Raw genomic sequence first — 10,763 nt, 5'->3', positions numbered from 1 at the left:
TTAATGAAGGAATATGGAGACGATAAATCGCGGAGAAAAGAATATGTGATTAGAAAAAGTGAGGAGTATAGGGGTGAGCGGTATGAAGTAGTCCGGCCACCCAAAGTCTTCAAAGATGGAGACATATTGATGGCGTGGGGTGAGTTCTCCCTCTTTTACTATTCTAGTAAGACGAGAACTATTTCGCGGATCGAAATGTTTGGCTGTGTTTATTCAGTCCTTCATACCTCGAGCTTTCTCTCTCTCGCGAGTTTTGGAATGGAGAATGTTAGCTACTTCTGACTTCTATATATGTTGTTTCTGATTCTCAAGGTGGTTGAAAATTTTAAATGATTACCAACTTTAAAATAATTAAGAAAATAAATCTTCGAATCCATTTTTGGTCATAAATATACAGCTGAAATATGAAGTTGGTTTTGAAAATCTGACTCCTAAACAAACGAAATCATAGTCGAGCTGGTCCTGTTTTAACAGTTCCATCAAAAACTGTCGGTCACGCCGGATTAGTGAATTTTTGACCTAATTAGTATAAGTATAGTAATGCATATTTAATTAAAATAAAATTAAGAAAAATTAAAGCAAAATATGACTCTCTCTGCTTCTCTCCCATCTCTATCCTCTCCTTCCTTCTTCCCCAAATCGGACTTTCTTCTTCCCTTCTTCTCTCTGGCACTCAGCGCCGTCACGGCTTCGCCACAAGTTGCGTTCCAACCGCCGGGGTCCAGCGGCTACTGCTGCCTTGCCCGGCCCAGCAAATCTACAAATATAAAATGCCATCTTGAGATAATCTACGTTTGAATAAAAATAAGACTAAAGGTGAATTTTGGTTCTAAACATATGACCAAAATAAGAATTTGGTCCAAAACATTCACTTTTTTATAAATAGGTTTGTTATGAAAATATCGACGAAGTAGTCCTTTTTCCGACGGTTCCGTAAAAAAAAAAAACGGTCAACGCTAATTGCACAATGGCATTACCGTTAGTTTTTTTACTGAACCATAAAAAAAAACTACTCCTGCAAGGATTTCATTTGTTAGGACCTGTTTTTCAAAAAGTGAATGTTTGGGACGAAATTCGTAATTTGATAGTATATTTAGGAAAAAAATTGACCTTTACTCATAAAAATAATTTAAGGATAACGGAGATCTCTTTTCCATACATAAAAGGAAAGATTTAAACTAATTAAGGAATGATATAAAGGAAAGATATCAAAGCTACCATAGATTCATAATTAGATTTATTAAAGCCCTAATTCTTATTCAAGCTGCTCTGCCTCTTCTACGTGTGTATGAGTTCTCCACTAATGGGGCGTGATTTCTTCCAAATTCTGCCATCAGAATTAACGTCCAACATTCTCTCAAGCCTCCCATTCCGAAACGTTACCATCAGCAAGTGCGTTTGCAAATCATGGCTCAATCTGCTTGGTTCCAACTATTTCCAAAAAAATACCCCACTCGCCCTAGTTTGCTTGAAGGGGAACGCATCTCGTTGCACAGTTTTCGAACTTGAAGATGAAGCCGATTTGGAGAGTCACGATCTTCACTATGTTCCGCTAACGAATTTCCATACCCCTCACGGATGCGAACCAATGGGATGTACCGCTGCTAATGGATTGCTTCTTCTATACACAGAAAGAAGGGATGTTGAAAATCCGGTTTACATATGCAATCCTCTCACTCGTGAATATATCATGCTCTGCCGACCTAAGAATTACGCCTTAGATGAAACTGTGTTTTGTTTTGATTTTTGTGTGAGCAAAATAGGTGGGCAGTATAAGGTGGTCTGTATCACTCAGGCTGGTGGATCCCACTATTGTCAAGTATACACCCTTGGAACAGGAATATGGAGGCGCGTTGAAACCGGCGTTGCTTCTGGTTTCACATTCTTATATCTTGTTCAACATGCTGCATGTAATGGCAACCTCCATTGGTCGGTAGATCTTTTGGATAGACCCTGCATTCGGATCTGTGGTTTTGATGTTGAAACAGAATGTTTTAGCATCTTCTCTCCTCCTTCAGCTCTAGTTCTTCTTGAAGATAGAGTTGATGATTTATATTTGGTGCTTACTGTTGTTAGAGACTGCTTGTGTTTTTGTTACACAGAGGACTATGAAATTATCATCTGGCTGATGAAAGATTACAGAGTTGAGGAATCTTGGTGCATAGAGTACAAGTTGAGTACTATTGGTTTTGATATCGATGGTGGTTGGGTTAACAATTTTGTTTGTCCTATAAAAGTTTTCAAAGATGGCGATGTTTTGATGATCCTGAACATGATGCTAAACGGAGAAGACCTTATCTATTACTCCAACAAGACAAGAACTACTCAGAATGTAGGTATGTTTAATGATGGAGATGAGATTGAGGGGTATTATGTTAACGTTGCCTCGATTTTCACTCCTAGCCTTTTCAAACTAAAGAGTTTCGGATTAGAGAATGTGATCTCGTTCTAAATCATAATGTTAGTCTACGTTTGTGTTTTGGTCGTTATTTGGCCTTATTTACATTATGTCATTATGATCCACTTATTTTCTTATCTTCACTTTCTTCAATTCATAATTTTCTCTCCCACTTACTGTCGTATATAATCTAAAAAAAAATCACCATATCTTTCTTGTTCATGTATTATCGCTTTGTTGCTATTTTTTGTTTAACATTTCTGTATTAGTATAAACTATTCGTTGTTATGGTGTTTGCATTTGTACAACAGTACAAGATGTGTTTTATCATCGTGTGGTGTTCGGATATTACCTTTTGATCCTGTGTTGTTATCTTTTCTGGCTAATATGCAGTACTATCTCTGTCCTTCAAAAATAGAACCGAACTATCTTGTGATTGTGAAAGGACCGATTTTTTACTCGATTTGGCATCTGTGATGTCCACGAGGATAGGATGTTTGCAAGATGCGTTGTTCAAGGGACGTTCAAGTTACAAAATGTAATACGTTTGGAATACAATTTAGCTTAGTTCAAAAGATGATGAAAAGAAATTAAGTTTGTTAGACATTCACCTCCAACAAATAAGTTGGAAGTATGACTATAGTGTAAATGATGAACCGTTATTGACTCATTAACTTGTCATCAATTTGTAGTCTGGTTGTTGGCGAGTTAAGAAATTTCTACTACTTATTGTAAATGATGAACCATATAGTGTTTACGGACACTATATGAGTTCTCCACTAATGGGGCGTGATTTCTTCCAAATTCTGCCATCAAAATTAACGTCCAACATCCTCTCACGCCTCCCATTCCGAAGCGCTGCAATCAGCAAATGCGTTTGCAAATCATGGCTCAGTCTGCTCGATTCCGACTATTTCGAAATAAAAACCCCACCCGCCCTTGTTTGCTTGAATAGTCTGATGAAGCCATCTCGTTGCGCGATTTTTGAAATCGAAGACAAAGACGAAGCATGTTGGGAGAGCCACGATCTTCACTACGTTCCGCTCACAGATTTCGATATCCCTTTCGGAATCAGTGCAATGAAATGTACCGCTGCTAATGGATTGCTTCTTCTATACTCACACATCCGCCGTGATCCTGAAATCATGTTTACATATGCAATCCTCTCACTCGTGAATATATCGAGCTCTTCCCTCCTAAGAAATTCATCTCAAGCATATTCTTTGATATGCATTTTGGTTTTGATGTGAGCGAAGTAAGTGGGCAATATAAGGTCCTCTCTTTGGGTTGGATCTTCGAATCCATGTCTGTTGATGTATACACCCTCGGAACAGGAACATGGAGGCACGTTGAAACCGAGGCTGCTTCTGGTTTAAAATTCCGGTTGGATGGACACGCTGTATGTAATGGCAACATCCATTGGAGAGTAGAAAACTGGTTTCATCCCTTCTATCTTATTTGTGGTTTTGATATTGAAGCAAAATGTTTTAGCATTTTTTTCTCCTCCTCGAACTCTTCTTGTCGGTGGAGTTGAGGTGTTGAATTTGGAGTTGACTGTTTTTAGGGAGTGCTTGTGTATATGTTACACACGGGACTACGAAATCAATATCTGGTTGATGAAAGAATATCGAGTTGAGGAATCTTGGACATTAGAGTACAAGTTGAGTAATAATGAATTATACATCAATTTATATTGCATTTATCCTATCAAAGTTTTCAAAGATGGCGACATTTTGATGTGGTTGAGCATAGATCAGTTTATCTTCTACTCTAACAAAACAAAAACTATTCAACGAGTAGGTATGTTTAATGATCCAAATGCAAGGTATTTCTTTAATGCCATGATTTTCACTCCTAACCTTTTCTCACTAAAGAGTTTTGAATTCGAGAATGTGATCTCATTCTAAATCATAATGTTAGTCTACATTTATGTTTTGTCATTATTTGGATTCTATATTGTGTGGTTTTCTGGCTTGGCCTTATTGTGTCGGCCGACCTGTACATACTCATTATTTACATTATACTTTCTCCCTATCCTAACAATCATGAACTTTTGAAATAACAAGGGTTTTAATGCGAAATTAAGAAATTATGGGCATTCATAATAGCAGTCCTTAGGGTTTTCGTCGGGTCAAGCATCGAGCGGAAGTGGCATCAAGTAGCACTGATGGTGCTGGAACTGATGGCAGTGGTGGTGTGTTTATAGCTTTGTTGTCGTTGCTGTTGGGGTTTACAGATACATGTATAGAATTGATAGCATGATTGAAATACATGAACATATCATACATACATAAATTTGATATAATAACATATGCAATTAATTCATATAATCACATGATTAATCAATATATGTATTTACACGTAAAGCGTACTGGAACTGGATTCAATCACCACTTCATGATCTTTGATCTTGATCTCGGCCACAATCTTCAGATCTCGACCACGGATTCTTGAGTGGGAGGGGGGAAATAATTCTTGATATTCGTGTTTATTAGATTTTAGAATCAATTATGCTAATAAAATTGATTATGAAACTTTTTTGCTAAACATATGGAAATTTGTAAATTTATATGTCAAAAAATTGAAAATTTATTTTCAATGATGGTAATAATATTTCACAATTTTAAAACTCACACATACTATATCATTAATTTTCAATTATATTTTATGGCTCACAATTCCAAACACTAGATCATCCTCGCTGAATTCAATTAACAACAAAGGGTATCATTGTACCCCCAAAATATGGAAGTAGCCTAGTGGTATAAGCATCATCCTTCCACAACATTAACCTGGGATAAAGTCCTCCTAAGCGCATTTTTTGGCTATTTCTCATTTCTGTCTATTTATACTTAGGGTGTGTTCACTTTGGCAGAATTGGGTAATTTTTGGCCCAACTGGGAAAATTATGATTGTCCACCTTCCACTAATTAATTGGAGGAAGCCTTAGAACTGGGGAGAGGCCGCCCTGTTCATACGAAATGGGAAGAATTGAAATCTTGGACAATAAGTAAAATTTGTTTTTGCATTGGTTTCTTCACCAAGAATTGGAGTTGATTTTCCACATTTACCCAAACTTTCCACCTCATTACTCTTTCGGAATGGGAAGAATTGAAATCTTGGACAATAAGTAAAAATTTTAAACCTTCTATAAACTAAAATAAATTCTTTATTATGTAAATATTTAAGAATACCCAATTTAACAGTGAAATTTTTTTCAAGTAATAACACTAAAGATAATTATTTTTTATTTCATGAAATGACTTAATAGAAAATTCGAGGTAACAGAAGAAAAAAATTGATTGGATTTTAGATTTTCAAGTCAATATAATTATTTATTGCACCCTCAATATAAAATTTCTGGATCTACCACTGATCAACCCTCCAAATTATATACTCTTCCTTTTTCAAACAATGGTTTCCTTTGTCATTTTGATTTGTCACATAAAATCATGCAACTTCCACTTTTGCCAAGTTTTTTCTTATGAGATGGCCGGACTCATTTTCCACTAATAATATTTTAATATCATTTTTTATATCTCATACTGTACTAATTTTGTATTAAAAGTTATGGGTCCCATAGTCCCAAATTGGTCTAAACTCGTTACTTAATTCAAATTTTAAATTTGAGGTTTAAATACTCCATCCGTCCACAAAAAATAGAACACATTTGTCATTTTTGGTTGTCCACAAAAAATAGAGCACATTATAAAAAGAAAGTTTTCAACAACTTCTTTTACTTTTTTCCCTTCTCTCTTACTAATAATATATAGACCTCACATTTAACTAACACTACTTCTCTCTTACTTTTTTTTCCCTTCTCTCTTACTTTATCAATTCCACATTAAAACCTCTGTCATTCACAATGTGTCCAATTTTTTGTGGACGGAGGGAGTATATTATTTTGTATTTATAATTTATACTAAAATTTAGTGTGCATATAGTATAATAGATTATAAGTGAAAATACCTATTGAATGTTTTTAAAATTATTAAGAATTACACATATTTATAGTACTATATCTTTAGATAACACTCCCTCCGTCCAGCAATAGAAGTCCCGTTTTTCCGTTTTGGGACGTCCGGGAATAGAAGTCCCGGTTCTACTTACCATATTTGGACAATTTAATTACCCTCCCCCTTCTCACTAATTTACACAATTGCCATAAAAAAACACCCCCCACCCAACTTTAATTTCACTCTCTCACCCTCATTCTCTCTCACTCTCGTCTCACTATCCCAAGCGCCGCCCTCCTCCTCCTCCTCCTCCCAATCGCCGCCACCGCCTCCTCCTCCTAATCGTTGCCTCCGCCTACTCCTCCTCCTCCCAATCGCCGCCGCCGCCGCCTCTTCCTCCTCCCAATCGCCACCGCCGCCTACTCCTCCTCCTCCTCCTCCCAAACGCCGCCTCCTCCTCTTCCCCAGTACACTCTGAAACCCTAACCCCCTTCTATGGGTTAAGATTCAGATTTCGGATGGAAAATTCCAGATCTGAAAGCTATGCCATGGATGGTGGTTGATTTGAAATTTTGGTTCAGATTTGGAGCAGATTTTCACTTATTTTGCTAGTAATGGAAGACATTTTGTTTAAGTTGAGGGTTTTTTTAAATTCAGTTTTTAATATATGTCCATGAATATATTGACAGCTTGAAATTAAAATTTTCATTATGTGTTGGGTTCATTGAAATGGTATGCAATGCAGAAAAAAAAAATTGGCAGCTTCTTTTTCAATCTTGAATGCAAGATGAAGCAAAAATGTTTAACACAATTGAGTTGGGTTCCAAATTCCACTATCACACACCATTTATTACACACTTCAAAACTTTCTTAAAACCCGTGCCTTGGAGAAATGAGACTACTATTGCTGGACGGAGGGAGTATCTTGTAAATGATTTTTATATAATAATAATAATAATGAAACAAATTATAGCAATTATTAATATCATTATTTTCAAATATAATATATTTATATCTAAAATCTATAAATATGGCAAGTAATAATTTTTCAAAGTGCGTTTGCAAAACCATGGCATTGGTCTACCTCTATCAATTTTTGTTTAGTCTTTTTTCAAAAGAGGACCAATAATTGTTATCAATCTTCTCCTATGATGATTTAAACATCGGACCTATTGATTAAAGGAGAAACATATTAGTACTAATTCGTGCTTCATCGTTACCTACCATTATCAAAGATAGTGACATTCTGATATTGCTGGAAAAATATCAGCTCGTCTACTACTCCAACAAGACAAAAACTATTCAATATGTTGGAATGTTTAAGGATGCATCTGCAAAGAACTCTGTTACAAACCTGATTTTCACTCCTAGCCCTATCTCTCTCAAGAATTTCGGATTCGGAAATGTGATCTTATTTTAGTGCTTAATTTTAGTCTGGATTTGTGTAGGTGTGTAGATTTGAGGTTCTATGATTTCTCTCTCTTGTAGTGTTCGCGTTTTGCCTTATCAAAGATCTAAGGAATGATTTAAAAAGCAATGATGTGAAGAAAATATATCAAGCTACAAAATCGCATTTATATGTTGCGTTTTTCCTGTTTAATTTTTAGGTTTCGCGTTATCAATTTTAGATTATTTTTCTCCTTTATATTTTTGCAATTTTAAAAATGCCAAACAGTCTCTTTATTAAAGCCCTAATTCTTATCTATACAATATATAAGGGGAGTTTTTGGGTATTTAGGAAAATATTCTTTTAAATAGATATTATTATTTAAAGAAAATTATTTTTTCTTTTCACTGAATTTTAGTAGTAAATATTAATCTGCTATTGATACGTTACTTGGGGGTTAAATTAGTGGGTAATTATTTGAAGTTAGTGGGGAGTTATTTAAAGTTAAACTCCCCTTTTATGTATGAGACCCGTTTTTTTGCCTCAATTTCCAGATTGATTGGCACCTCTCTCACTCCCTGTGAAGTAATTGTAAACATATGGGGTGAATATTGTGCATTCAAACGCACATTAGTGTTGGATGTTATTTTTGTTCATGCTACTACATTCTCTAAGGGTTTTGCTTTCGTGAATTATGCAACAATACAAGATGTTGAATTAGGGATGAAAAGCATGGATGGCCAGGTGAATAAAAATTCTTTCAATCAATTATTTCTGGTTGTTTGAATTTTGACTCTTTCTTTCCATCGAACCAACATTTGAATGTCAATAATCTCTTCATTCTATTATGTTAGTATTGATTTTAAATTTTAATTCTTATAATTTTCATTTTCATTTGGATTTGATTGGTTCCAATGAGAAAAAAAAATTGACTCTTTATTAAAAAAATTCTCTCTTCAGAATTGGATGCTACTGAGATCACCAAAAGAAGCAGAGTGAGTTTTCCAAATCCCACACAACTACCAAATCAGTCCGTATCACCGCTGTACTCCGGCGGTGACGCCGCCACATATTGGCCGCTGTTCTGGGCCGGCTCTGACCAGCACCAAATGCTGCAGCATCCCGACAATGGTACGGACGACTTTAAAGATGACATACGAGTTATTTTACCTATTAGTTCTGTTGAAGTGTGAAGAATTGAAGGTTTTAGTTTATAATGATGAGATTGATTTTAATTTTAAAGTTAATGAGTATATAAAGAAGTTTTAAAAATGATGAGTAATTGTCCATTGTGTTTAATTCTTTACTGTGATAAAATTTTATCTTCCTATTCCATGATTTAATGTTTATACATATGTTATGTGATTTGTTTAAAATTTATTATGCTTCAATGTTGATTTTGTATAGATTTTTTATTCTCATATAACTAAAATTGTTACTCATATTGTTCATTGTTTATATTGATTCTAGTTTTATTTAATTAATTTAAAATTAAAATTAATGTATTAAAAATATATTAATCTATGCATAGCACAGGCGTGATACTAGTTCACATAAATTAACGTTGCTCTGCCGCTTCTTCTACGTGTGTTTGAGTTCTCTATTAATGGGGCGTGATTTCTTTCAAACTCAGCCATAGCCATCAGAATTAACGTCCAACATCCTCTCCCGACTCCCTCTCCGAAGCGTTGCAATAAGCAAATGCATTTGCAAATCATGGCTCAATCTGCTCGATTCCGATGATTTCGAACCAAAAAACCCTACCCACTCTAGTTTGCTTGAGGACAGCGGAGACGAACCCAACTCGGTGCATGATTTTCAAACTTGAAGACAAAGACGAAGCCGATTTGGAGAGCCACGATCTTCACTACGTTCCGCTCACAGATTTCGATACCCCTCACGGAAGCAGGCCAATGGGATGTACCGCTGCTAATGGATTGCTTCTTCTATACCCAAGACCACGTGATTATGAAACTCCACGTTTAAAAGAACTCTTTTGTCATTTTGGTTTTTCCATTTCTAGAACCATTTACTTTATTCCACTTTTAGTATATGGATAGCACGTCCCACTAACTTTTTACACTCATAATCCAATATAAAACTAATACTTTAAATGAGTTCCACATTCCACTCACTTTCTTCACGTCCCACCAACTTTTTACACTCACAATCCAATATAAAACTAATACTTTAAATGGGTTCCACATTCCACTTACTTTCTTCCTTTACTTTTCTTCACAAAGTTAAACAATTTCTTAAAATCCGTGCCGAGTCAAAATGGCTCTTTAATTGGTGGACGGAGGGAGTATTTTTTTTTATCTAAATCCGAATATGTGATCCAATCTATAAAAGGGGTGTTAGAAATAATGGGATGAAACTTCCCAAGCCGTTTATAGGCGGTACTCTAACAATTACAATCGAAAGGAAAATAACAACTATAACTGGAATGGAAATTACAACTGAAATAAAACAAACCAACAATAAGTCGAGTCGAGGGAATCCCTCTTTCCGCAAGACAAATTACGCCCCGGCTAGTGCTCACGGAATGGCGTATTGCCCCCAAAGATAAAACGACTTCCTCCTAGTGTGTAGAAGCACCTCAAACCCGCTAGGCACCGGCGAACTTGATGGAGTTCCGAGAATCGAGCTATGCAATGCTCCTATGATGCACACTATGATATAGAGCTTGAGAGAAGATGTGATGCTTTTTTGTTTTACTTTTTTCCATCTACAAATCCATGCCTTATATAGGCTAGAGATGGAGACATGAAAGATCATGACATTAAGACACTACATAAAGAAATTGGGGGTTACACAAGGTGAAAGGCCAAAGGACTTAGCCATATGAAAGGCCAAAAGACTTGGAGGCTTTTCAAATATTACACGTTTTCAACAATCTCCCACATTGGTTAGAGCACTGATAGCTCAAACCAACACAAGACGTGTTTGCATGCATGTAGACTCTTTGCTCAATTCTCGAGAAACAATATTGCATTTGGAATAGTAGCTTGGGGCTTTGAAC

This window comes from Salvia hispanica, chromosome 2 (assembly GCF_023119035.1).
Source record: "Salvia hispanica cultivar TCC Black 2014 chromosome 2, UniMelb_Shisp_WGS_1.0, whole genome shotgun sequence".
Lineage (NCBI taxonomy): Eukaryota > Viridiplantae > Streptophyta > Magnoliopsida > Lamiales > Lamiaceae > Salvia > Salvia hispanica.
This window is presented reverse-complemented; position numbering follows the sequence as displayed.